We start from the raw sequence: 25215 nt of genomic DNA on the forward strand, positions 1-25215 counted from the left end.
CAACGATTCTTATCTGGCTCATCTCCACACATTACCTCTAACCTCACCTTCTTGCTATTATTTGTTGGGATTTTGTGGTCAGCGTGGCTCGGCCACGGTGCGTTTTTCCCTGAGTGAGTTCAGTATATATTTCTCCTTCTGGTTTCATACCTTCAGAGAAACAAACAGTAGTTCCTTCTGTCAGAGGCTGGTGGCCCTGCTCAGAATGAACAGACTGATAGCCTTGAAAGAGTCCCCCCGGTCTACCACATCACTGAAATAATAGTGTGCTATGTCATGATTAAAAAAAAAGGTTGCATTCCACAAAGCATGATGGGCGGCCAGCTCAGAGAGTTAGAGCATCTATTAATGGCACCTGGGGACACAGTAGCCATTTAGCTTTCTGTGTTCTGAGCGTATCGATTGCACCCAGCTAGCAGTCCTTGGAATCTGTCTCTGTGGTCACAAGGAATTTTGAAGAAAGGAAAGGGGACGGGCTCAAAATAAGGCCATTCCTTCTGCAGGAAAATAAACTAAAGATTGTCTTCTTAACTCTTGATGGGCCCCTTGAATGATTTAGACCATATTGTTAAGCACATAGGCTGTTGGGCTCCTTTCCCTCCCCCACCCCCTCCCAGGCCAAGATGGGGTGGGTCTGTAGGTCATCTGACTTGACCCAGAAGCTTGTAGGGGTCTCCAATGGAGGAGGACATAACAATATCCGGAGAACCTTCCTGTGCTGTTCTCACTCCAGAGTGAGCACAATGGTGAATGGTCTGATTCTGCCACTGCTTTGCTCAAAAGAGCAATGGCTACCGTTTCATTTATTCTAAAAGCCCCAATCCTTACAATCACCTGCAAAACCCTACCTGCGCTGGCCCGTATCTCTCGGACCTCACCTCCCCTTCTTCTCTCCCTTGCTCACTCTGCTTCTTCCACCCTGACCACTTTTGTGGTCCCTTGAAAACACTGGGAACACCCAGACCTTAGACCTTTACTTTTCCTCCAGAAGGTCACATAACTGACACCCTTTATCTTCTTCAAGGCTTTGCTCAGATGTCATCTTTTCATGCCCCGAACCCTGTTTAAAATTGCAACTCCCACTTCCGCTCCCCCAACACTCTGTACTTGCTCTGCTTTTGTTGATTTCACTTATCACCTTCCAACACACTTTTAATTTATTTACTATTGTTCATTCTGTTTCCCTTCACTGGAAGAAGAGTCCACCGGGGCAGAGTTCTCTGTTTTGTGTTACTGACGTATCCCAAGTACCTAGAATGGTGGGCACTCAATTAGGACTTGTTGAATGAATGAACGGACTTGGTTGTCCTGCTGGACTGGTCCACTGGGGTGTTGAGATGAGGCTGGCAACAATACTGAAACACAACCAAGAGATTCCTGCCCTGCTTCTCGGGGCCGGGGTGGGGTCATCGCAATTCTCAAGGGTGAGCAGACCATTTAACTTTTGATGAGAACCACCCCCCTCCCCACCGAAGGAAGGAGGTTATGTAACCCTGAAGCTTTTCCTAATCAGTTGTACCCTAGAAGGGTGAGGAAACCCGGCTGGTCAGAAGAGTGTTTCCCACCTAAATTTCTCCAGCTTCCTGTTCTAGGAATGATTAGCCACAGAAGTCAGAGAGAAACCAACGGAAAAACAAGTTTCCTCCAATCTCCCTCTGCACCTTGAGCATTGAGGTTTATGAAGATTACGGTAAAGCTTATCCAAGAGAACGGTGACCGCTGCCCCGGCTCCTTCCCCTAGTTGGTGGTGATGCAAGGGCCAGGGCTGAAACGAGGGCACTGGGGTATCCGGAGTGGGGGACCTCAAAGAAAATGCATCTTGAAAAAATGTGAGCTGCTCTGAAAGATCCAGCCTAGCAGCTTCCTGAAAACGAACCACATTTTGTTGGTTTCCCATCCCCTAACTCCTTCTCCTTTCCAGCTCTCTTCCTTTACTCTCCGCAGCCCCTACTAGAAAAGATAACTGTCTTGTTTCCAGATGAGGTTCTGTTGCAGGGAGATAGTCTGGGGACTAGGATCCGAAGGCAGACATACATTTGGAATGATCTCCCTGCTGAGGTTCCTGTGTTCCACATCTGCTTGGGACATCAAACAGCTGTGCTGAGGGCTGCCCACTGGGGAAAAGGTTGTGGAAGGATTTCAGATGGAAGGAAAATTTAGTGCTCATGCCGTGGCTTAGGTGCAGACAGTAGCTAATGCTTTCACATGCTTGCTAGTTGGCTAATGTGTAGCACCTGTTCAGGAACTGAGCGGTTTGCAACTGAGGACTCACCAGTTTATGAGCAGAAGAGAGGATTTTGCCACTTGACTGGGTTATTTTCTTCCAAAATTTTTAGCTAGGTCTGGTGTTGAATCCGGAGTGTTGAATCTGAAGGTCCCTGGCATACAGTTCAGGGAAAAATTTCAAAAATTTCTGTGTGTTTTTCTTAATTTCCTAATTTTTTCTTATAGGTTGCAATTCTTTTATTGTCTCAAGTTTTTAAAAGTCTGGCTCTCCATGTTATATATTTGAAGTGTATATGGTATTTGAGATACTCATTTTCATTTATTCTAGGTGGATACATTTCTATTCTTTGAAAAAAAAAAAAAAAGACAACTTTCTCTTGCCCGATAGCACAAGACCATTTTAGGCATTTAGTTAGGGGGAGTATCTTGGATAAGCAATGTTTAAAAATGGGATGCAATATAATTGAATCACTTTGCTGTACACCTGAAACTAACACAACATTGTTAATCAACTATACTCCAATATAAAATTAAAATTAAAAAAAAGAAAAAAAAAACATATATGTTTGGTCATTCAGATGGCCAAAATATATTTCTTATATATATTTGGCCTTCATCCACAGTTTCTAGCTCTCAAAACCCTTGGAATTTCCTGGTCGATAAGTGAAATGGGAATATCTCTTGTTATAGTATTTGGTGTCTGGTCTTTGGTTGCTTGAAAGCTTCAGAGCCGTAAGGGTTGAACAGGTGTCTTGATATCCGTAACAATCCCTTCTCCATCACAACTGGGTTTGTGTTTATAGGTGACTTTTGGAAAGCACTTAAGGATGGGAGCTGGTTGCCAGACGAACCAGCTATGAATACGGGTGTGCGGTCAGGCCACTCAACATGGCTGTTCTCTTGCTCTCTGTGCATCTCCTGCTCGGCCAATCTCTGCTTCACCTGCATGCTACTCACATGACTATCCAATCCTCTTAATCGTAGGGCTTAATCAGGAACTACCTACGTGCTTGCCCCCTACCCCAGCCACTGGTTTCCCTCGTAAATGATGAGCCAACTTGATGTCAATCCCCTTGTAAACAGTAGCCTCCTTCTCTCCGGAGTAGTGAAGTTTCCTACCATGTCCTGCCTGTTGTCTGCTATACACAGTGGAGTGTCACTCCAGGACTTTGCTTCAGACTTGTAAGATTCCCCTGTCCAATACGCCATTGATGTCTCTGTCACTGTATCAGGGCTCTTTCTTTGGTCTCACGGTTGGGCAACTACAAGGCTTGCAGGCCTGTGGGGTGCAGCCCAACAAGGGGGCTGGAACTTTCTGTCCCATCCCCTGATTTTGGGGGAAGGGTAGTTTGAATCAATCACCAATGGCCAATGAGTTAATCAATTACGCCTGTGTAATGAAGCCTCCATAAAACCCCCAAAGGACTGGGTTCAGAGAGCTTCCAGTTTGGTGAATTTGTGGAGTGGTGTACCTGGAGAGGCATGGAAGCTCCATGCCCTGTCCCCACACCTTGCCCTATGCATCTCTTCCATCTGGCTGTTCCTGAATTATATCTTTTAATAATAAACCGGTAATCTAGTGAATAAAATGTTTCTCTGAGTTCTGTGGGCCACTCTAGCAAATTAACTGAGCCCAAGGAGGAGGTGTGGAAACCTCTGATTTATAGCCAGTTGGTCAGAAGCCCAGGTGATAACCTGGGCTTGCAACTGGTGTCTGAAGTGGGTGGGTAGCAGCTTTGTAGGATTGAACCCTTAACCTATGGAATCTGATGGTGTCTCTGGGTAGATAGTATCAGAATTGAGTTGAATTGTAGTACACCCAGCTGGTGTCCTGAGAATTGTTGGTGTGGGGAACCCCCTCCCACAAACACACGTATTGCAACACACATCTTTTGGTCCAGAAACCCAAAAGATGGGGTGAAGGGACTCTTCCAGGGACTGGAGAGTAGGTTTGGTAAGATTTTGGACTGCCACACAAATTTCTTATCAGTAAACCTCTTACTGAACAAACCTTTCATAAATAACATCAGAAAAGGGCACAAATCATAAAAGTACAGCTTGATGAATTTTCAAAAATAAACACTCCTGGGACTTCCCTGGTGGTGTAGTGGTTAAGAGTACACCTGCCAATGCAGGGGACAGGGGTTCGATCCCTGGTCCGGGAAGATCCCACATGCTGTGGAGCAACTAAGCCCGTGAGCCACAACTACTGAGCCTGCGCTCTAGAGCCTTCGGGAGATAACCACCAAGTGGTTTTCTAAAGTGGTACCAACCTGTAGTCTTGCCAGCAGAGCAGGAATGTTCTGATGGCTTCACATCCTCATTAATGCTGTGTAATATTGGTGGTGTTTTTTATTTAAGGCATGCTGGTGGGCATGTAATGGTATCACATTGTAGTTTTGATTTACATTGTCCTGATGACTAGTGATTTTGATCACCTTCTCATATGTTTATTAGCCACTTGGGTATCCTTTTTAGTGACATGCCTGTTTAATATTTTACTCATTTTTCAAATTCTATAACTTTGTTTTTACTTATTGCTTGGAGTCCTTTATAAAATCCAGCATGGAGTCTTTTGTCAGGCACATGAATTTCAAATATCTTCTCCTACACTGTGGCTTGCCTCCTCATATTCTGGTTTCTTTGGATGAAAAGATTTAAAATTTTAATTTGTCAAACTTTTCCTAAGCGGTTAGTTGTGTGTGTGTAAGTCCTGTATAAGAAATTTTTGTCTATTGAAAATATCATGATATTCCTCTAGGGTACTTTGTAGAAGCTCTATTTGTTTTTAGCATTTTCATGTAGGTCTATAATCCATCTGGCCTTTTGTGTCTATTGTAAAAAGGGAGTCATGATTACTATAGCAACGTTTATTAAAGAGACCATTCTTTCTCTGCTTAACTGCAGTATCTCCTTTGTTATGAATGACTACATGCATGATTTTTTGTTTCATTGGTCTGTTTGTCTATCTTTGCACTGCCCTAATTACCTATAACTCCATAATAAATCTTGATATCTGGTAATGTAAGTCCTCTAACTGTTCTTCTTCAAGATTGTCTTGACTTTTTCTGACCCTTTTCATTTCCTATAAATTTTAGAATCAGCTGGTTAATATTCATGTCAAAAACTTCTGGGCTCTTGATAGGGATTGCAAAGAATATATAAGTCAATTTGGAAGAAATCGATATCTTTACATATTGAGTGTTCTGATCCATAATCATGGTCTATCCCTCTGTTTGCTTAGGTTTTTAAAAATTTCTCTAAATAATATCTTGTAGTTTTCAGTTTAGAAGTCTTCCATATCTTTAGTCAGTTTTAATGCCAAATATATGATGTTTGATTTTTTAATAAATGGTATTTTAAAGTTTTTAATCATTTAACAAAATCATTTATTTCAATAGGTTATAGAATCTTATGGATTCTCAAAGTACACAATCACATTGTCAATGAATGATCATATTTTTATTTCTACCTTGTCAATCTTATGTCATCCATTTCATTTTCTTGCTTTATTACACAGGCTAGGGCTTCCAGTACAATGTTAAATAGGAGTATTGATAGTGGATATCTTTGTCTCATTTTCAATATCTGGGTGATATATTTTGATATCCCACCATTAATACGATGTTTGTTGTAGTTTTTTTTTTCAGACCATAAAGACAGGCATATTTATAGATTTTTAAAATAAATACTCTTCATCAGATTAAGAAAGATTTTTTGTATTCCTAGTTTACTAAGTTTTTTTTTTTATTACTTTATCATATCTATAAATATGCCTACATGATTTTTCTCATTTTTTCAAGATAGTAAATATTATTGGTTAACTACATCAGCTTCATTTCTGGAATAAGTAAATGTTGTTGTAACATATTATGATTTTCATTATCTCTGGATTTGAAATAATTATTTACTATTTTTTCTTCTGTATTTTTGAGAGGTAATTATCCATAATATTTTGTTTTAATATTCTTGTTAGGTTTGAAAATCAAGTCATGCTGGTCTTATAAAATAAGTTTGGAATTGTTTTCTCATTTTTTTCTGGAAGAATTTGTGTAATATTGGTGTTATTTCTTCTTTAAGTATATAAAAAAGAATTCAGAAGTGCTCATCAGGGCCTATAGATTTCTTTGTGAAAATATTTTTAATTGCATGTTTAATTTATTTAATATAGTATTACATTTTCTGTTTCATTATGTGTCTGTTTTGGTAATTTGTATTCTTTAGAAATTGGTTGATTGTCTAAATTTTAAAATTATTAACACAAAATTATTGTAATACCTAGATATAAAGTTATGTCTATATTTTCATTCTTTATTTTGGTTATTTTTTCTTTCTGTCTCTTGCTATAGATTCCTCAATTTATTAGTTTTTTTCAAAGAATCAACTTTTGAATTTATTGATTTCTCTATTCCATGTTTGTTTTTATTTCATTTTAATTCTTCCTTCATTTCAAATTAATTCTTCCTTCTGTTTTCTTTGGGTTTAATTTGTTGTTCTTTTCAAAATTTAAACTTCTTCAGGTGAAGAGACTGCTGATTTTCAGCTTTTCTTCTTTTCTAACATATGCCTTAGCTAAATGCCACAAGTTTTAAAATATCAAATTTTTAATATCACTCAGCATATTTTCTAATATCCAATCTGATTTAACATTGAATGTGTTATTTAGCAGTCTTGTCTGATTTTCAAACATTTGAGAATTTTCTAGTTGTCTATTATGGAATTTTATATCCAGTGCCATCATAAAATATATTTTAAATGATTTAAATCCTTTGAATTGTATTGGCACTTGCTTTATAGCATAATATCAATACATGGTCAGTTTTGGTAAATGTTCCACATACACCTGAAAATTGCATAATTGTCAGCAATACTTTTTTCTTCCTTTTGTGGAATTTCAGTTACATTTATGCCCTTTTCACTTACTGTCATCTATATTTTCTTTTGGTATTTTAAACAATTTTTTGTCCTTCTGTACTTCAATCTGGATAATTTCTATTGGTACTTCTTCTAGTTCACTCATCCTTTTATGAGCTATATGTGACCCAATGTATCCATTTATTGAACTGCAATTTTAGTTGTATTTTTTACTTGTAGAATTTCCATTTGATTCTTTCTTAAAGATTCCAGTTATCTGATAATGCTCTACATCCTGTCATCTATGTTCTTCAAAACATTAACAGTTTTTTAAAAGTCCATGTCTATGTATTTCTTTCTATTTTCAGTTTCTTTTTTCCTCAGTCCTGTTTCTTATTCTTCTTAGTAATTATTGAATGAATGCTGGACATTGTGTATAAAAAAAAAAGTAGAGGATCTGACTGTATCACCATATTGAATGTGGCTTTTCCTTCTTGAGCTCTTGGCAAAATTAATAATGGGCTTAGGAATGTCACCTCATAGCAGGACGATGACATTTCAATCACTACTGGAGAGACATGGAGATACATTCATGTTATATTCACACGTTTCACTTTCTTTCCATCTCCATTGCTGCAACCCTGGACTGGACCTTAATTAATTGTATCTCATTTAGAGCTCTGACCAATTTTTTCCATTTTTATTCTCTCAGTTCATTGCAATTTGGCCATAGTCATTAGATTAAGATTTACAAAATTCCTCTGGTTACATCCCTACTTTTATACAAAGCCTTCAATAACTGATTTCAGAGAACTGAAATCCAGCAAGAAAAGACCACCATGTTTTCCCCTATAATGGATTCCCAGTGTGAGAGATGGCAAAGAAAAGGACAAAGTTGGAAGCTGGTCAACTGTCCTAACATCTCAGTCTTATGTTTCTAGTATGATTGTAAGTGGAATGCCACCCTTATTTAATAATGACTGTTCTTCCAATAAGAGAATATTCTTATCATGAATTCTCTTTCGAGGTAAAATTTCACTTCTTAAATTTGTTACGATGAGAATTATTTGTTAATTATAACAAAATAAAAGATTTCTATTACAATGTAGAAATCAGTCTTTCCTAATTGTACAAATTGTCTAGGGTTTAGCATTATTCATTGTTTGCATATAATATCTCAATTTAAGTACACTTCCCACCAAGTAAAAGGAAGAGTCATACCCCAGGAAGAAAATGTAATTCACGGTAGCTTTTTTCTTTCAATAAAAACGTGCTCCTCTCTTCATGTCTGTGAGTATAGATTTGATACTATATGTAAATGTGCCTTATAAACTCTAAAGTGCTATAAAAATGAAAGCTATTTTACTTAATAATTAACATTAATGCTAATAAAATATTGTCCTCTATTAAAATGCAAAAGCTCTTGGGAGATGAAGGCATTAAACCAATTATGCATGACTTGGTGAGAAATATTTCATCAGCAACTTTCCGGAGCAATAAATGAAGTGGTGTAGAGTAGAGGAGAGAGAGAGATGGGATACATGAGAGAGAGAGAGGAAGAGGAAATGTGAAAGCAACAGGGAGAGAAAAACATACAATTATGTATATCTGGAGCATACAATAGTAAAGGAAGGACTAGTAGAAAGTAAGAGGCAGGACAAGTAAGCAGGAATGAAATAATCATGTTGGACTCTTTGGCCATTGTGAGGAGTTTGGTTTATAGTATAAAAGCAATGGCTAATGATGGGCTTTAAGTAGAGGCATTTCAGGAGAAATGAAAGGGAATCAGAGTGACCCCAATGGGGATCTTTTGCGTCTTCTTATTGGGATAAAATTGTCGCTGTTTTGATCAAAGTTAAAATTTCTTTCTTTCAAAATTAAGTCTTAGATGGGGGTCTAAGTTTCAAATGCAATAATGTATATAGAGCTTCCAGCCTGGAGCCTGTTTATATAAAAGGCTTTCAGCAAAAGGCAGCTATGAGGCTGGCCGCAATGAAGCAACTTGGGCTACTTTGACCTCCAAGGTCATTCTTGCCAACACTTGACATCTCACCTCTCACCCCTCAGGAATACAGGGCAAACTAGATTTTAGAGACTGCTCTCTTCTCTTTTGCTTTCCAATATTTTAAATTCACACACTTGTCTTCCTACCCCCTTTCTCTATTCCCTCCAGCTGAAGACTTAATATGAATTTCAGGTAAATCCTGAGTTTCATTTCCAAGTTTTCTGTGGAAGATCCTTCCATCGGTACATTATTTAGCTCTCCAGGAGTACCTGGATGGGGGAATTGGAGAAGATAGCATACAGGTCTTCAGCATTATTTCCCTGGAGAGTCTGCGTGTTGGAGAACAGCTAAGTCTGGGAACTTCTAGGAAAGTTATTGGTTCATACATCTGTCTTAAGCACATGGGAACCTGCCAGTAGAATTCTGGAGAAAAGACTGTGTAAAGAGCCTAAAGAAGGTTGATAGATGATTTGAGAAATGTCAAAGGGAAGTGATATTTCTGATGCAAATTTATATGGGTTTTAACTGTTTTCAGCTTTACTTGCTGCTCTTTGTAGTGTTTATTTACCTTGTGGGTTTTAATTGACTGATCAATGAGAACTTTATTTGGACTTGCGGTCACAGATTATTTTGAGTGTTGGTGACTCATTGGGGAGGGTTGCATTTGAAAGATAGACACAACATTCAAATCCTTAGGTCTTGTGTGTAGTAGAGAGGAAGGTAGGAGGCAAGGAGAAGGGAAAGGAAATAACATATACCTACTGTGACACATGTTTAGGCACCTACATATATTAACTCATTTAATCATCACAGCAAATGCGAACACAGATATTTTAATCCATTCATTGCAGATGAAAAAATGGAGGCTCAGATAGGTTAAGAGACAGCCAACATTTACAGAGATAGAAAGAAATAGGACTGGAATATGATCTGATGGAGTAGAAATCCATGTTCTTTCCATTATCAGTTTGGGAAGATCCATTTGGATACTAGAAAAGATTTCTGTACTAAATAATGGGATTTGACTATAGTTATTCACATTCTGGGGCAGGGTGGGGGGAGTTAATATCCTATCATTATTTTTTCATTCTTCCTTTTGAATTTGACTAAGTCACTGGGACTCTCTGTGCCTCAGTTTTCTGACCCCTGAAAAGACATGATGGGATGAAACTAGTAATTTAGAACACCAGGTCACCTTCCCAGGAGCTCAGAGGCTGATAGAGAAATAAGTGTGCATACAGGGGAGGTCATGGGAGGAAGCTGAGTGGCTCCTACATCAGCAAGAGCTTATCTTCTTTTATCTCCTTTGCATATTAGACTTCTGGATGCTTTTGAAGAAAGGATTTCATGGCTATTGAAAAAAAAAAAAAAAAAAGACAGGGGGACAACTAGTCTATACTGCCTGGTTTGCACTTTTCAACTTTGTTATGCTCCACAGTCAGGTCATCAAATCTGAGTTGACAAGCTTGAGGTCTCAAAGGCTCAAAGTTCCTTAGAGGCTCAAGCAATGAAAACATGTGACTGTCAATGGACTCATTTACGTGAACAAAGAATGAAGCTGTGAGGAGGCATAGAATACAGGAGAATTGAGTCGTTCACTGGCTCTCAGTCAATTTGCTGAAAATCCATTTGCCAAAAGGTGATTCACCAAAACACCAATTCCCTGTAAACCTATTTTCAGTGAAAGTAAATTCGCCGAAAGATCAGCCTGCCTAATTCCCTGGAAACTGTCAAACAAATATTTTAGGCCAGATCTAAGACAGTTTGCTGCAACTATTTCCTAGCAAGAGCAGATGATTTTGCTTAAGGACTATAGCAGAGGCAGGACTTCAGGAGGGGAGGGAATGGGGAAGGACATAAGGCTGCAAAAATAGCAAAGTTTGTAAAATTAAAGTCTCATCTTTAGAATACAAAATGTTGACTATTTGAAATGTTTGGAGACAAATGTAAAATGCTAGAGAAGCTGACATTCAAATTAGCTGGATTAGCAAATCCATATAAAAAGTGTGCAGTGACATTTGGATTTTTTTCACTTCTTGCCTATTATGGATAATGCTGCTATAAACATTCATGTACAAGGTTTTTTGTTTTTTGGTTTTTTTCAGACATGTGCTTTCATTCGTCTAACACATTACCCAGGAGTAGAATTGCTGGTCATATATGTAAGTGTATTTCAACTTTTTAAGAAACCGTCAAACTGCTTTCCAATGTGTATGTGCCGTTTTATATTCACCAGCAATATATGAGGATTCCAGTTTTTCCACATCCTTGTCAGCACTTGTTATTATTTGACTTTTAGATTCTAACCATCCTCCTGGGTGTGAGATGGTATCTTGTTGTTTTGACTTGTATTTCCTAATGAGTAATGATGTTGAGCATTTTTTTCATGTGCTTATTGGCCATTCATTTATCTTCTTTGGAGGAATGTCTATTCAAATACTTGGTCCATTTTTAAATTGGGTTGTTTGTCTATGTATTACTGAGTTGTAAAAATTTTATATGTTCTAGATAGAAGAGCCTTATCAGATATATGATTTGCAAATATTTTCTCCCATTATGTGTATGTCTTCTCACTTTCTTGATGTTGTCTTTTGAACCACAAAAGTTTTAAATTTATGTCCATTTTATCACTTTTTTTTCCATTGCTTGTGGTTTTGAGTTGTATCTAGAAATCGTTGCCTTGCCCAAGATCATGAGGATTTTTCTTTTTTTTTTCTAAAAGTTTTATAGTTTTAGATCTTATGCTTCGATCTTTGATCAATTCTGAGTTAGTATTTGTGTATGGTGTGAGGTAGGTGTCCAAATTAATCTTTCTGCTGGTGAATATTCAGTTGTACCAATATCATTTGTTCAGAAAATTTTCTTTCCTATTGAATTTTCTTGGCATTTTTTGTTGAAAATCAGTTGACTGCAAATGTATGAGTTTATTTTTGGGCCCTCAATTCCATTGATTTATTTATATGTCTATTCTTATGCCAGTGCCTCGCTGTCTTGATTAGTGTAGCTTTACAGTAAATTTTCAAGTTGGGAAGTCTAAGTCTTCCAACTTTATTCTTATTTTTCAATATTGTTTGACCATTTCATTTTCTGCAAAAAGACAGCTAGGAATTTGATGGGGGTTGCATTGAACCTATAGATCAATTTGTGTAGAATTTCCATTGTAACAATATTGAGTCTTCCAATACAGGAACATGTATTGTCTTAATTTTAGATCTTTAATTTATTTAGACAATGTTTTCTAATTTTAAGTGTACAATCTTGAACATCTATGATTGACATTTTCCCTAAGTATTTATTTCTTTTGATACTGTTGTGAATTGAATTGTTTTCTTAATTTCACTTTCAGATTATTCAAAGCTTCTGTAAAATACAAATGATTTTTGTGTATCACTATAATTGATCTTTTGTCATGTGACCTAGCTAAACTTTTTTATTATTTCTAATATTTTTTATGGACTTCTTAGGATTTTCTACATATAGGATCATGTCAGATGTATATGAAGATTATTTTACTTCTTCCGTTTCAATCTGGATGACTTTTATTTCATCTTCTTGTTTGATTGCACTGGCTAGAACTTCTAGTATAATGCTAAACAGAAGTGCCAAGAGCAGATATCTTTTCTTTATTCTGGATCTTACAGGGAAACCTAGTCTTTTACCATTAAATATGATGTTAGCTGTAATTTTTTTTGTAGATTCTCTTTATCACGGTGAAAAAGTTTCCTTCTATTTCAACTTTTGAGAGAGTTTTGTCATGAATGTGTGTTGGATTTTGTCAAATACATATGTTCTGTCTATTGAGATGATCATGTGGTTTTTTGATTTTCTATGCTAAAACAGCCTTGTATTCCTTTGACAAATCCCACTTGGTCAAGGTGTTTAATTCTTCTGTGAATCTGTATGATTTGCTAATATTTTACTGAGAATTTCTTCAAGAATTTCTTCATTGTTTCTTGGCTTGTCTTTTTCACTGAACTATTTTCTCTCTGCTTTTAATACTATTCTCATGAAGAAGTAGCTGAAAAACAAATAGTTAAGATATACTGGATATGACCATGTTGGAAGAAACTTTTCTATAATACCCATGAGCTTTGGAACAAGATGGAGGTGAGACTGAATTGTAATTTTTCATAATCCACCTCTCTCAACCACTGTGGAGTCCTGGGCTTCTAGCAATATCCTACAGTGTGTAAATGAAGAGTGGTTAAGGAAATATTTAGGTGGCCTTTGCCTAAAAATGAGTAAATGAAATTAAGTAGAGGATTTTTCTTTTTCACAAAACTTTGTTTCTCTTTCTTCCTCAGCATTACTTACTATGGGCTAGTGCTGCTAAGTGCTTTACATGTGTTATCCAATAGAATACTTACATTCATCTTTCTTTTTTATAAATTTATTTATTTTATTTATTTATTTTTGGCTGCATTGGGTCTTCGTTGCTGCGTGCGGGCTTTCTATAGTTGTGGTGAGTGGGGCTACTCTTCATTGCGGTGCGTGGGCTTCTCATTGCGGTGGCCTCTCTTGTTGCGGAGCACGGGCTCTAGGCACGCAGGCTTCAGTAGTTGCGGCGTGCAGGCTCAGTAGTTGTGGCTCACAGGCTCTAGAGGGCAGGCTCAGCAGTTGTGGCGCACGGGCTTAGTTGCTCCACAACATGTGGGATCTTCCCAGACCAGGGATCGAACCCATGTCCCCTGTAATGGCAGGTGGATTCTCAACCACTGCGCCACCAGGGAAGCCCCTTATATTCATCTTGAAACACAGGGAGGCTAAATAATTCGTTGAAGATTACCCAACCTGCAAGTAGCAGGGCAAAGATTCCAGGCTGCCTGACTCTAAAGCTTACACTCTTACCTGTACTGTCAGGGGTCTCTTCCTTCTTCTTCCCTTCTTTCCTTCTATCCTTTCCTCTGTATTTCTCCCTCTTGCTTATTCAATTCACATTTGTTGAGCCTTTTATAATAATAAAATTGATATTATTAGGTAATATTTATTAAGTACTTATTATGGACCAGAACATATACTTTTTCCTTAACAATTATTAACTTATTTAATTCTTATAAATACCCATGAAATATATGATTTCCTTGGTCTCATTTTATAGTTGGGAAAAATTGATGTACAAAGTTTACATAATCTGTCCAAGGTCACAGAGCCAGTAAATGATGGAATCCAAGTAGTCCCTTTAATGACACACGCTATGGTTATAAAGAAAACGTGACAAATACGCTAGACTGATACTGGGTAAGTGTGTTTAAATGATATTTCAAAGACTGATGAAGATGATCTGAGTATGCACAAGCTGCCTGGAACAACTAACTCTGCTTAGAGAAGCAGTGGAAGGCTTTACTAAGAGGATGATATTTGTTCATGATATTAAGGAAGAGCAGGAGTTTGCCAGTACCTGGCAGGAGCAAGGAGAGGTACAGCATCTCACGTGAGAGGAGTTGCTTGGACAAAGGGCAGAGCGATGTGGAAATAGCCATCACCTTCAAAGACCAGTGAGACATTCAGAGCAAGGCAATGCAGGGTTAAATGTGGGGAGCAGCCAGCAGCTTTGCTCTAGAGGCTGGGTGATTAAGCCAGGTTCTGAAGGGCCCAAACCAAGGTTTCAGAGTCAGAGCACCATTTTTGAGCACAGGAATGACATGATCAGTTTTGGTTTACAGAATCATCCCAAGTCAGTGGCCAGGAGACTGAGGGAACAGAGTCTGGCAACAGCAGGGAAGGAGGAAGGAGACTGGTGCAGAGTGAATCTAATTTGTTACTTTGACTACAGGTGAATCTGGGGCAATAAAATGATTCTATTTTGGGGTGCATGATGAAGCAAACTGTGTACAGGACTTAGAGGTGGGCCCAATTGGCTCCCATTCATAATTTAGCTTAGCACTGGATGTGTGTCTCTGGGCTAATTGCATTCTCTCTCTGAAGATGGTTTTCTGGAACAGAGATAAAAGTACCTGGCTCTTAAGGAGATGCTCAGTATAAGGTAGCTACATGACATTACCTTCAAATACTTCCTGTTTACCTGGATTAAAAATATGTGAAGTGTGTGTGTGTGTTTGTTTTTTAACATCTTTATTGGAGTATAATTGCTTTACAATGGTGTGTTAGTTTCTGCTGTATAACAAAGTGAATCAGCTATATGTATACATATATCCCCATATCCCCTCCCTCTTGCGTCTCCCTCCCACCCTCCCTATCCCACCCCTTTAGGGGGACACAAAGCAAAGAGCTGATCTCCCTGTGCTATGCAGCTATTTCCCACTAGGTATTTATTTTGCATTTGGTAGTGTATATATGTCCCTGCTACTCTCTCACTTCGTCCCAGCTTACCCTTCCCCCTCCCTGTGTCCTCAAGTCCATTCTCTATGTCTGCGTCTTTATTCCTGTCCTGCCCCTAGGTTCTTCAGAACCATTTTTTTTTTTTTTTTTTAGATTCCATATATATGTGTTGGCATACGGCACTTGTTTTTCTCTTTCTGACTTACTTCACTCTGTATGACAGTCTCTAGGTCCATCCACCTCACTACAAATAACTCAATTTCATTTCTTTTTATGGCTGAGTAATATTCCATTATATATATGTGCCACATCTTCCTTTCCATTCATCTGTCGATGGACACTTAGGTTGCTTCCATGTCCTGGCTATTGTAAGTAGTGCTGCAATGAACATTGTGGTACATGTCTCTTTTTGAATTATGGTTTTCTCAGGGTATATGCCCAGTAGTGGGATTGCTGGGTCGTATGGTAGTTCTATTTTTAGTTTTCTGAGGAACCTCCATGCTGTTCTCCATAGTGGCTGTATCAATTTACATTCCCACCAACAGTACAAGAGGGTTCCCTTTTCTCCACACCCTCTGCAGCATTTATTTGTGTGTTTGTTTTAATAGCTTTATTGGACTATAATTTCCACATCGTAAAATTCACCCATTATAAGTGTTCAATTTAATTATTTTAGGACATTTATACAGTTGGGCCATCATCACTACAGTCCAGTTGTAGAACATTTCCATCACCCCGAGAAGTTCCCTTGTGTCTGTTTGCAGTTCATGGCTGCTTCCACTCCTAGCCATAAGCAACCATGATCTGTTTTCTGTCTGTACAAATTTGCCTTTCATAGACATTTGTTACTGATGCAATATGTAGTCATTCTAGACCTTTCATGTAAATGATATATACAGTCTTTTGCACCTGGCTTCTTAAACTTAGGTTAATATTTTTGAGGTTCATTCATGTTGTGGAATTATCATAGTTTGTTGCTTTTAATTAATTTTAATTCCATCACATGGATATACTACATTTTGTCAATGCATTCACCAGTTGATGGGCTTTTGCGTTAAAGTGCTTATTGCACAACATTGAGTGCTACTCGATCAAAACCCGTCAGAATTTTCAGATTAACTGAGATTTATTTTCCTTTGATTAAGTATTTTGAAGAAAGCAAATAACCATGCAGCAAAGACCATATCAGAGATGTAAAAAGGGAGTTTGTTGTATATTATATCTAGCAATCTCTTTATTCATCTATCAGTCATTGATGTATCTATCAATCATCACTGTTTATTTTAGCATTTAAGAGCAAAGGAGTTCGTATGGACACCAAGGGGGGGAAGTGGGGAGGGGGGCGGCGGTGGTGGTGGGATGAATTGGGAGATTGGGATTGACATGTATACACTGATGTGTATAAAATGGATGACTAATAACCTGCTGTATAAAAAAATAAATAAAATTCAAAAATTGAAAAAAAGAAAAACAAAAAACAAACAGAAAACAAACAAACAAATTAAAAAAAGAGCAAGGGAGTAAAGCATGCATTCCCACCTCTAGGTCTTAAATTCCTGAAACAAAATTCTTTTAGTTATATAACTATCAGTGAATAATTAATTTCATTCATTTTACTATAGCTACTAACCATCATAGTGGTCTTGTTCACCTTAGGCATATTTTTAACCATGAGGCTGGAAGCCAAAAAGGTATTTGGTGGATGCTGAGGCAAGCTGGAAATTAAATGCACCAGAATTCTTCCATTTTTCATGCTTTGGGCTGATGACATTCTGACTGTAATAAGAATCCTGTTCCCACCCCGTTACCTTCAGATGTGGCTTCCAAGGGTCACTGAAGTCAGTAGCCTTGGCTTGGTGAAAGATCTATCCCCCTGTACTCACCCCCATCAGAGCACCCATCACCTTGTTGAACTTCCTGTTCACCTGTCTGTCTCATTTATCAAGGGGTCTAATTTCTAATTTTTGTAAATCTAACCTATGGTGCAGTCCCTGAGGTAGTAGATGCTCAATAAAGTTTGCTGGATAAATGAATATGTGCTAGGTAAACTGTTTAGAATTTTGAGATTTGTTTTTGCAAGTGACAGCTATTTTGAATGTATTCTAGGTGGGTTGAAGTGAAAAGGACCACTTCCTGGCCCCATTTATAATTTCCATCACTGGTCAGTTATTGTGAAGAAGCACCCTGTGGTTCCCTTCATTTGCCCAGGGGAGTTCAGTGGGAACCAGCCACTTCTCACCCGCTGGCTTTCTGTGGTTGAAAAATCTAGATCCCTAAATAGCCCCTCTTTTGTGCCCTGGGGTTCTAAAGCTGGCATCCACTTTTCCCTTCAGATCTAAAACTTTGTATTCATATCCAATTCATATGATGCTTGGCGTCTTGAGGAGGACCCGAAGGAGAAGCCAGATTTAAGCACAATGATGGCAACATCCTCCTTACGTGTCTGCATTCTTTTTTTAAAATTAATTTTTATTGGAGTAGAGTTGATTTACAATGTTGTGTTAGTTTTTGCTGTACAGCAAAGTGAATCAGTTATACATATATCCGCTTTTTTTTTTTAATTAATTAATTTATTTTTATATTTTATTTTTGGCTGCGTTGGGTCTTCGTTTCTGTGCGAGGGCTTTCTCCAGTTGCGGCGAGCGGGGGCCACTCCTCATCGCGGTGCGCGGGCCTCTCACCATCGCGGCCTCTCTTGTTGCGGAGCACAGGCTCCAGACGCGCAGGCTCAGTAGTTGTGGCCCACGGGCCCAGCTGCTCCGCGGCATGTGGGATCCTCCCAGACCAGGGCTCGAACCCGTGTCCCCTGCATTGGCAGGCAGATTCTCAACCACTGCGCCACCGGGGAAGCCCCTATCCGCTCTTTTTTAGTCTTTTCCCATGTAGGTCATTACAGAGTATTGAGGAGAGTTCCTTGTGCTCTACACTAGGTTCTTATTTCTTACCCTCACCCAATTCCCCATGACCTCACGCCCTTCTTTACAGTGAAACCAGAGCAATCTTTTCAAAGCACAGATCTCGCGGTGCCACACCCCACCTGGAACTCTCTCCAGGAGCTTTCCCCCACTCCAAAGTCTCACACTGCCTGGTTCCAGCACAGCCCCTTCCTACTGTGACCCCTGCCTCCTTCTCTAGTGCCACCTCTGGTCCCTCACCCCTTCTCGTGTACCTTTGCACCGTGAATACTTAGCATCAGGGGCTGGCTACGTGGATGTTTTCAATTACAACTGAGAGGGGGTGGGGATAACACTGAACAAGATGAACAGTGTGAATAGTGGGGAGATAGTCTACCGAATGTGCCATACATCCCCTAGAAAGCCAAGGATGGGAGGCAGGACTCTTGTTTTCTCCCTCAGTTGGCTACAGTTCCCATGTACCTCTCAGAGCATGCTATCTTTGCTGTCGGTTGCTAACCACCTCATATTCCTCAAATAGTGCTGTGATCCCAGCTCTGGGGAAACAGGCTGCGATGGTCTCCCTGAAAGACGGCATATTGGGTCAACACAAAGCTCCTTCCGAAGGGATTTTCTAAAGAAAAATTTGGCTCTGCAATTTTCAGGTTTTGTGCTGACTCTGGATCTCTTGAATGGCCAAGAGTCCCCTTGGATCAGTACAGATCCACAGGCTTTTCCAGGCTCCCCTGCATATCCCTCCATCTGACAAGTCCTCCTCCTGCCTTCTTGTTCTTGGCTCACATTCAAGCCTCCGCCCACATTGACTCCCTGGAAGCTTCTCTGATCCTCTAAAGACTGCACTTAATTACCTACCCTTCTGTGCTAACAGAGCAGCCTTCCATGCCTGAGGATCTGTTAGGAGTGGTGAAGTGTTGACTTTTTAATTCTAACATTCCTTCTACAGTACATTTATTGCTTGACCTGCTTCCACAAAATAGATCTGGCATAAATGGGTCTATTTGCCCTGAAATACAGTTTTTACAGACAAGGTAGGATGAATACTTAATTACTTCTCTTTAATTACCAATTTGCAAAAGAATATGTTGCTTTAATAACCACTTCAAATGATGACAAATACATTTTTGTTCCTAGTTTTTTCTTTTCTGAGTATCATTATGGACTCATGGCTTTCATAATTCCCATGTATTTCAATCTGCTATGACCACTGTTTCTTTTAGGGCTCCAATCATCACACTTTTGGGCAGCATGAACTCCTTCCAGCTGGTTCTTGTGTCCGTTTGACATACCCAATTACTATTTGAAAGCTTCTTTGCTTTTGAACATGACAACATGTTCCAGGCTCAACTTGTACTTTCCCTAATCCAGTCCTAAAAGCAGCCAGTTCTCTAAGAAATCCTAACTTTACAGAGTGCTAGGTGTGATTATACCTACTTTAGTGACATTGTTGCTAGGCCATTTCAATGGACTAAGATAGATAATATACTATTAATAAAACCATTCATTAATTTAACTATTTCCACTTCAATTTCAATGTTAGTTTTATAGTTAATTTTTGATCTTATAATTGAATCTTTTATTCTCTTTGACCATCATTAATAATTCCTCATTTGTTTTATTGTGTGACGTAAAGAAAATAGTTTCAAAGTAACAATATGAACTTTATCACTAACATACAATAGTCAGATTTAGTTTAAATTACTTTGTAGTCCTTTTTGTCCATGGAACATATCTCACAAAGGACGTTCAATCAAAGTACTGTGGTCAAAGCATCTTAGGGGAAAAAATGATCGTTTCTCTGTGTGGTTACGTTACTAAATTGATAGATGGTTAGGTTTATTTGTCTTGGTTTATTTTCAATTTTTAGAAAGGCTTTTAAAAATTAGCTTTACTTTTAATAGGTATGAACTTACATTAGTCAAAGGGCATAACGGCATAGAACGGCAAACACAGGAAGTTTTGTGTCCATCTCTTTCCCTTCCACACATTCCCCAATACATTTCCTAGGAAGTAACCATTTTTGTTAGTTTCTTGTTTATATTTCCTGTGTTCTTTTGTTGTTTTTGCAAATGTAGGAAACATATTTTTATTTTCTTAGGCAAAAGGAAACATCATAATTGGTCTCCGTTTAGTCCTGTTTTCACTCAGCAGTACACCCTGGTGAACTCTCCATATTATAGCATCGAGATTGTCCTCATTCTTTAAGTCTGCCTGGTCCTCCATCGTGTGGATGTACCATGGCTTATCTAACCACACCTGATGGCTGGACACTTCGGTTGTTTTTGATGTTTTGACTTATAAATAATACTACAATTAATGACCTTCCTCATATGTCGTTTCATGCTTTATCAGGTGTTTCTGTAGGATCGATGTCTAGAAGTAGAATTAATGCATCAAAGAGTAAATGAATTATAACTCCGGTAGGTACTGCCGAAGCCCATGGGGTTTTATCTCTTCGCAATGTTGGCCCCCTAAACTGATTCAAAGTGCAAAGAATAAATGAATTTATTTTATAAAAGATATTTTAAAAACAGGCATTTCAATATTTTTAAATACCAGGTTGCTTTAAAAGATTTAATCTACTGCTATTTCTCCTCCAAAAAATAAAACAAAAAAGTAAACTCTGATATACTAAAATACCTCACACTCCTTTGTAATTACTGAAGTAATGAAACACAATATTAATGAGTGGCAACTGTGTCCCAGTGTTAGGTGCTAGGGATACAGGTGTGAGTTTGTCCTCATGGAGCTTAGAGTTCAGTTGAGTTGCTGAGACAGACATTATACACCCAGTGGCCCAATTACTAGTTTAATTGTAGTTGTGATAAGGCTTGTAAGAAGCAATGACGGGTGAGATAAACACATATAACAGGAGGACACATCCTTGCCTTGGGAATGGGGAAAAGCTTTTCTGGGTGATGTTTGTGCTAAGACCTGAAAGCTAAGTGGTGATAAGTGAGAGAAGTCATGAGGGGTGGAGGGAAGAGGCAAGAGAGTCATTCAGAAAGAGGAAACCAAATGCGTAGATTCTGAGGTCAGGAAGGAGATTGTTGCAAGTAGCAAGAAGAAGGTTGATGTAGCTGGAGCACAGAGAACCCGGGTGAGGGGTATGTGTTACTGCCCCAGATACAGGCAAGAGGTAGTTTTTAAAGCAGTACCAGGGAGGCACCACATTTTCTGAATCTTTTCTTTTCCCCACAGTGCCTAGAACACAGCTGGGTACCGAGTTGAAAAGTACTAAGGCATTTTTGAGTTAACTGGGGTGTGGATCATTTGAGCATCAATTTCTTGGGTTAAGATTTGGACTCTTAAATGAGAATGGGGTCATTAGGGGCCACTGCTGTCCAAGAACTTTTGTTCTGTAACACCATCCAAAGTCAGCATACAAACACATATACAAAGAGACAAGCTTCCATTTGAAGAGCATTGGAGCTGCAAGAGATTCGGATGATCATTGGCGGCTGTGATATTCTATAACACTTGTTTAGTTTTGTGAAGGCTCAAGAAGTTACGGTGGATCTGAATCACCACCGTGATCTTTCCAGGAATTGTCCCATTTCATCCTCACAACAGCTCTAGGAGGTAAATACTAAGCAGGTGAACTTTGTCTTTCTGTATCTTTAGCAAGATGGACTCTCCCCATTATTGGGGGTAATAAGTAGAATTACCACCTTCTTCTCCTTCCCCCAGGAGTAAACAAGTACATTTCTTAGGAAAGAAACCAAATCAAACAAATAAATACCATTCAGGTTAAGGTGTGAAGGTTTGGTAACAATAAAGGGAGGATTATCTCTACCAGGAGATTTGTACTTTGATGATCTACTACCACCACTCCCATCACTAGTGCTATGAGGTGAAGAAAAGGAACATTTACTGAATGCTTCCGATATATATATGGGACACCACGCTGAGCATTTCTAATGGGTTAAATCATTTAATATTCACAGCCATCACAGAAAGTAAGAACTGTTGTTATTCCCATGGAGGGATAATGGAACTTGGCCACAGCAAGGCAAAGTAATGCCAAGCACAGTCCTAATCATGTTCCCAACAATAACTTATTTAACACTTACAACAGCAACATGAGTTTAAGGACTATGGCTGTCTCTGTCTTACAGATGAGAGAATTGAATCTCACAGTTAATAAGCTGCAGGGCTGGCATTTGGACCCAGACCATCTTAACCATGGTCTTGGCCTTCGCAGCACTAGTGCCACAGACACTGGGCAGTGGAGAAGGGTTAAGTTTGCTTCTTTGTTTCAACACGTGAGTGCCTGGAGTCTGGTCACTTTATTGCTATGAGCTGAGTCTCCTCACATAGGGCATCTGTGCTCCCTACCTGGCTGGTTTGTTCTGAGGATCAGTGTAGGTAAAGTGAAAGTCTGCAGCATTTGGTTGAGTTTTTAAGGGGTCCTGAGCTGACTTCAGTCCTATCTTGGGCACTTACTATCTGTGTGACCTCATTCAAACATGTGGAACTCTCTGAACTCTACTTGTTACCAAGTCCAAGCTCATACTGCTTGCCACATGACAGGCCAATAAATCGAGATACGAGTTTTGGGGCAAGGAATAGCAACTTTATTTGGAAAGCCAGAAGACAGAGAAGATGGTGGACTAGTGTCCCAAAGAACCATCTTACCTGAGTTAGAATTCAGGTTTCTTTTATACTAAAAGGGGAAGGGATGTGGCTGCTTGTTGCAGATTTCTTGGTGCCGGAATCCTTCGTTCTTGCCGCTGTCCACCTAGGTCTGGTCACTATGTTCCTATAAACCTCCAACAGGACAAATGTTATTCTCTGTTCTGCAACTTTTTATCTCTATATGAATGGAAAAGTGTTACTACACCTTTAAAGGTCAGAGCCTTGAGAATGGGCTATCCTGTATATTTCAGGCTATAGGCAACATTCTTTTACAAAAGGTGCAGAGCCAGCATGACTAACCACAGGCAACAGAACACAGGGTTCGAGCTAAAGGAATAGATCCAATATGGAGTCAGGTTTGTTCTTCTTTTTTACGTTCTTATTTCTTCTGATACCTCGGAGATGTCAGAAACACTCCATGAGATAATAGTTAATGGCTAACAACTACGCTTTGCTCTTTATGTGGTGTCATGTGCTTTTCATGCCTATTTTATGAGATAGGTACTACTGTGATATCCATTTGACAGATGAGACTACTGAGGGTGGAGAAATTTAAAAAACTTACTAAGGCTCTCTCCTAATACATACCAGAGCCAGGGTATGAATCCAGGCAGGGCTACCTCTCACCTGCCCCACAAACCCCAATATCTTTGAAACCAGACGATTCCAGGGTTGAATCCAAGCTTTGCCACATACCAGACGTGTGTCAGAATAAGTTACTTAACCTCGCTGAGCCTCAGTTTGTACATCTGAGGCCTGGTGGTCACTGGGAGGATTGACGGAGATCCTCTATGCAAATGCCTAAGCCGACCGCCTGGTGCGTAATCAGCTGGTAACAAATGTCAGTCCCCTTCCAGTCGGAATGTTGGTGAGATAAATTGCTCCCTGAAGGCTGACCCAGGGAGAACTGCCTACCTCAGTCCACCAAATGAGACTTGGAGGAATTAAACTGGGCAGCTTTAATCGATCATCTTGTAATTTCCCCAACTGGATGCAGAATTGCCACACTATATTATAGAGTCATTACTTCCGTCACTCCACAGGGCCTGAGCAATGCATTGTTGTAACTTTGCTATTAAGATGGGGTTTGGCTAATTAAAATCAAGGAGTTCTGCAAACAGCCTATGGTGTTGTAATTCCAGCAGGCCGTGTTTAATCGGAACAGTTGCCTATGCGCCTACTGATTGTGTTTCTTTTGGATCAGATTCTCCGCTTAACGTGCCATAGGATTGCACATTGACTGAAGCTGACGGCAGACTCGTCAGGGAGCGTACGACAGTTTGCTGGGAGCTGAGTGGTTATTGTTTCCACAGCTAGTTATCTCAGCTCTTATTCTTGCTATTTAAATAAACCCTTCATAGGTCGGGGGCAATTGTTCTATCTTTCCCCCATTGATTTGGACATGTGTGAATTTCTTCACTCATTTGACACTGATGTATTAGGGCTTGCTATGAGCCAGGTATCATACTAGGTACTGCATAATATGGTGACAATGCTTAAGAGCTGGTTCTTGGTGTCTAGGGGAAAAAGATCCCAGGATGTGGGAGGTTAAGGATAATGCAGTGAATCACAATGTTATTAGAAACTTGAAATTAAAAGTTGTTATGATTTATGGCCCAAAGGGAAGAGTCCTGGGAGGCTGAAATTAGCCTGACCTGGGATGAAGTTCTTACCCCTCCATTTTCAAGCTGTGTGCCCTTGGGCAAGTCACAACTTTACTGAGCTTCAGATGCTAAGTGACTTTCCTAATATAACACTATTAGTACATGGCAAAGCCAGGATTTGAACCCTGGCAGCTGGCCCCATAGGGCTTCATCCTAACCACTATGCTGTACTCTCCCTGCTGTATAATGAGAATGGAGTATATAAGGCCCCTTACGCTGGTCTGGCGTTTCAGATAAAAAAATTATATCATTTGACTCTTTAGGAAAGCCGTGGCAAGTATTGTAATCTCCACTTGACAGATGTGGAAATAGAAGTTCAAAAATTTAACTGATCTGCCCAAAGTCACAAAGGTAATAAACAATAGAGTTTGGCATGCATTTATTTTATTTTTGTTTTAGCAAATTGAAATATTTTACACATTATTTGGTATATTGCATTTTCACATAATTTTTACCATATCATGAAGTAATTAAAAACCAACAATTCATATAAGCTACATAATGTTATATCTTATGGATATACCTTAAGTTTTAATCCGCTTACCTGTCATTGGACTTTATGGTCCTCACTTAACTGGGGAAATTACTACTATTGCTCTCATTAATATCCTTTTACATAAACCTAGATCTTTGGATT

Source organism: Balaenoptera acutorostrata, chromosome 17 (assembly GCF_949987535.1).
Source record: "Balaenoptera acutorostrata chromosome 17, mBalAcu1.1, whole genome shotgun sequence".
NCBI classification, from domain to species: Eukaryota; Metazoa; Chordata; class Mammalia; order Artiodactyla; family Balaenopteridae; genus Balaenoptera; species Balaenoptera acutorostrata.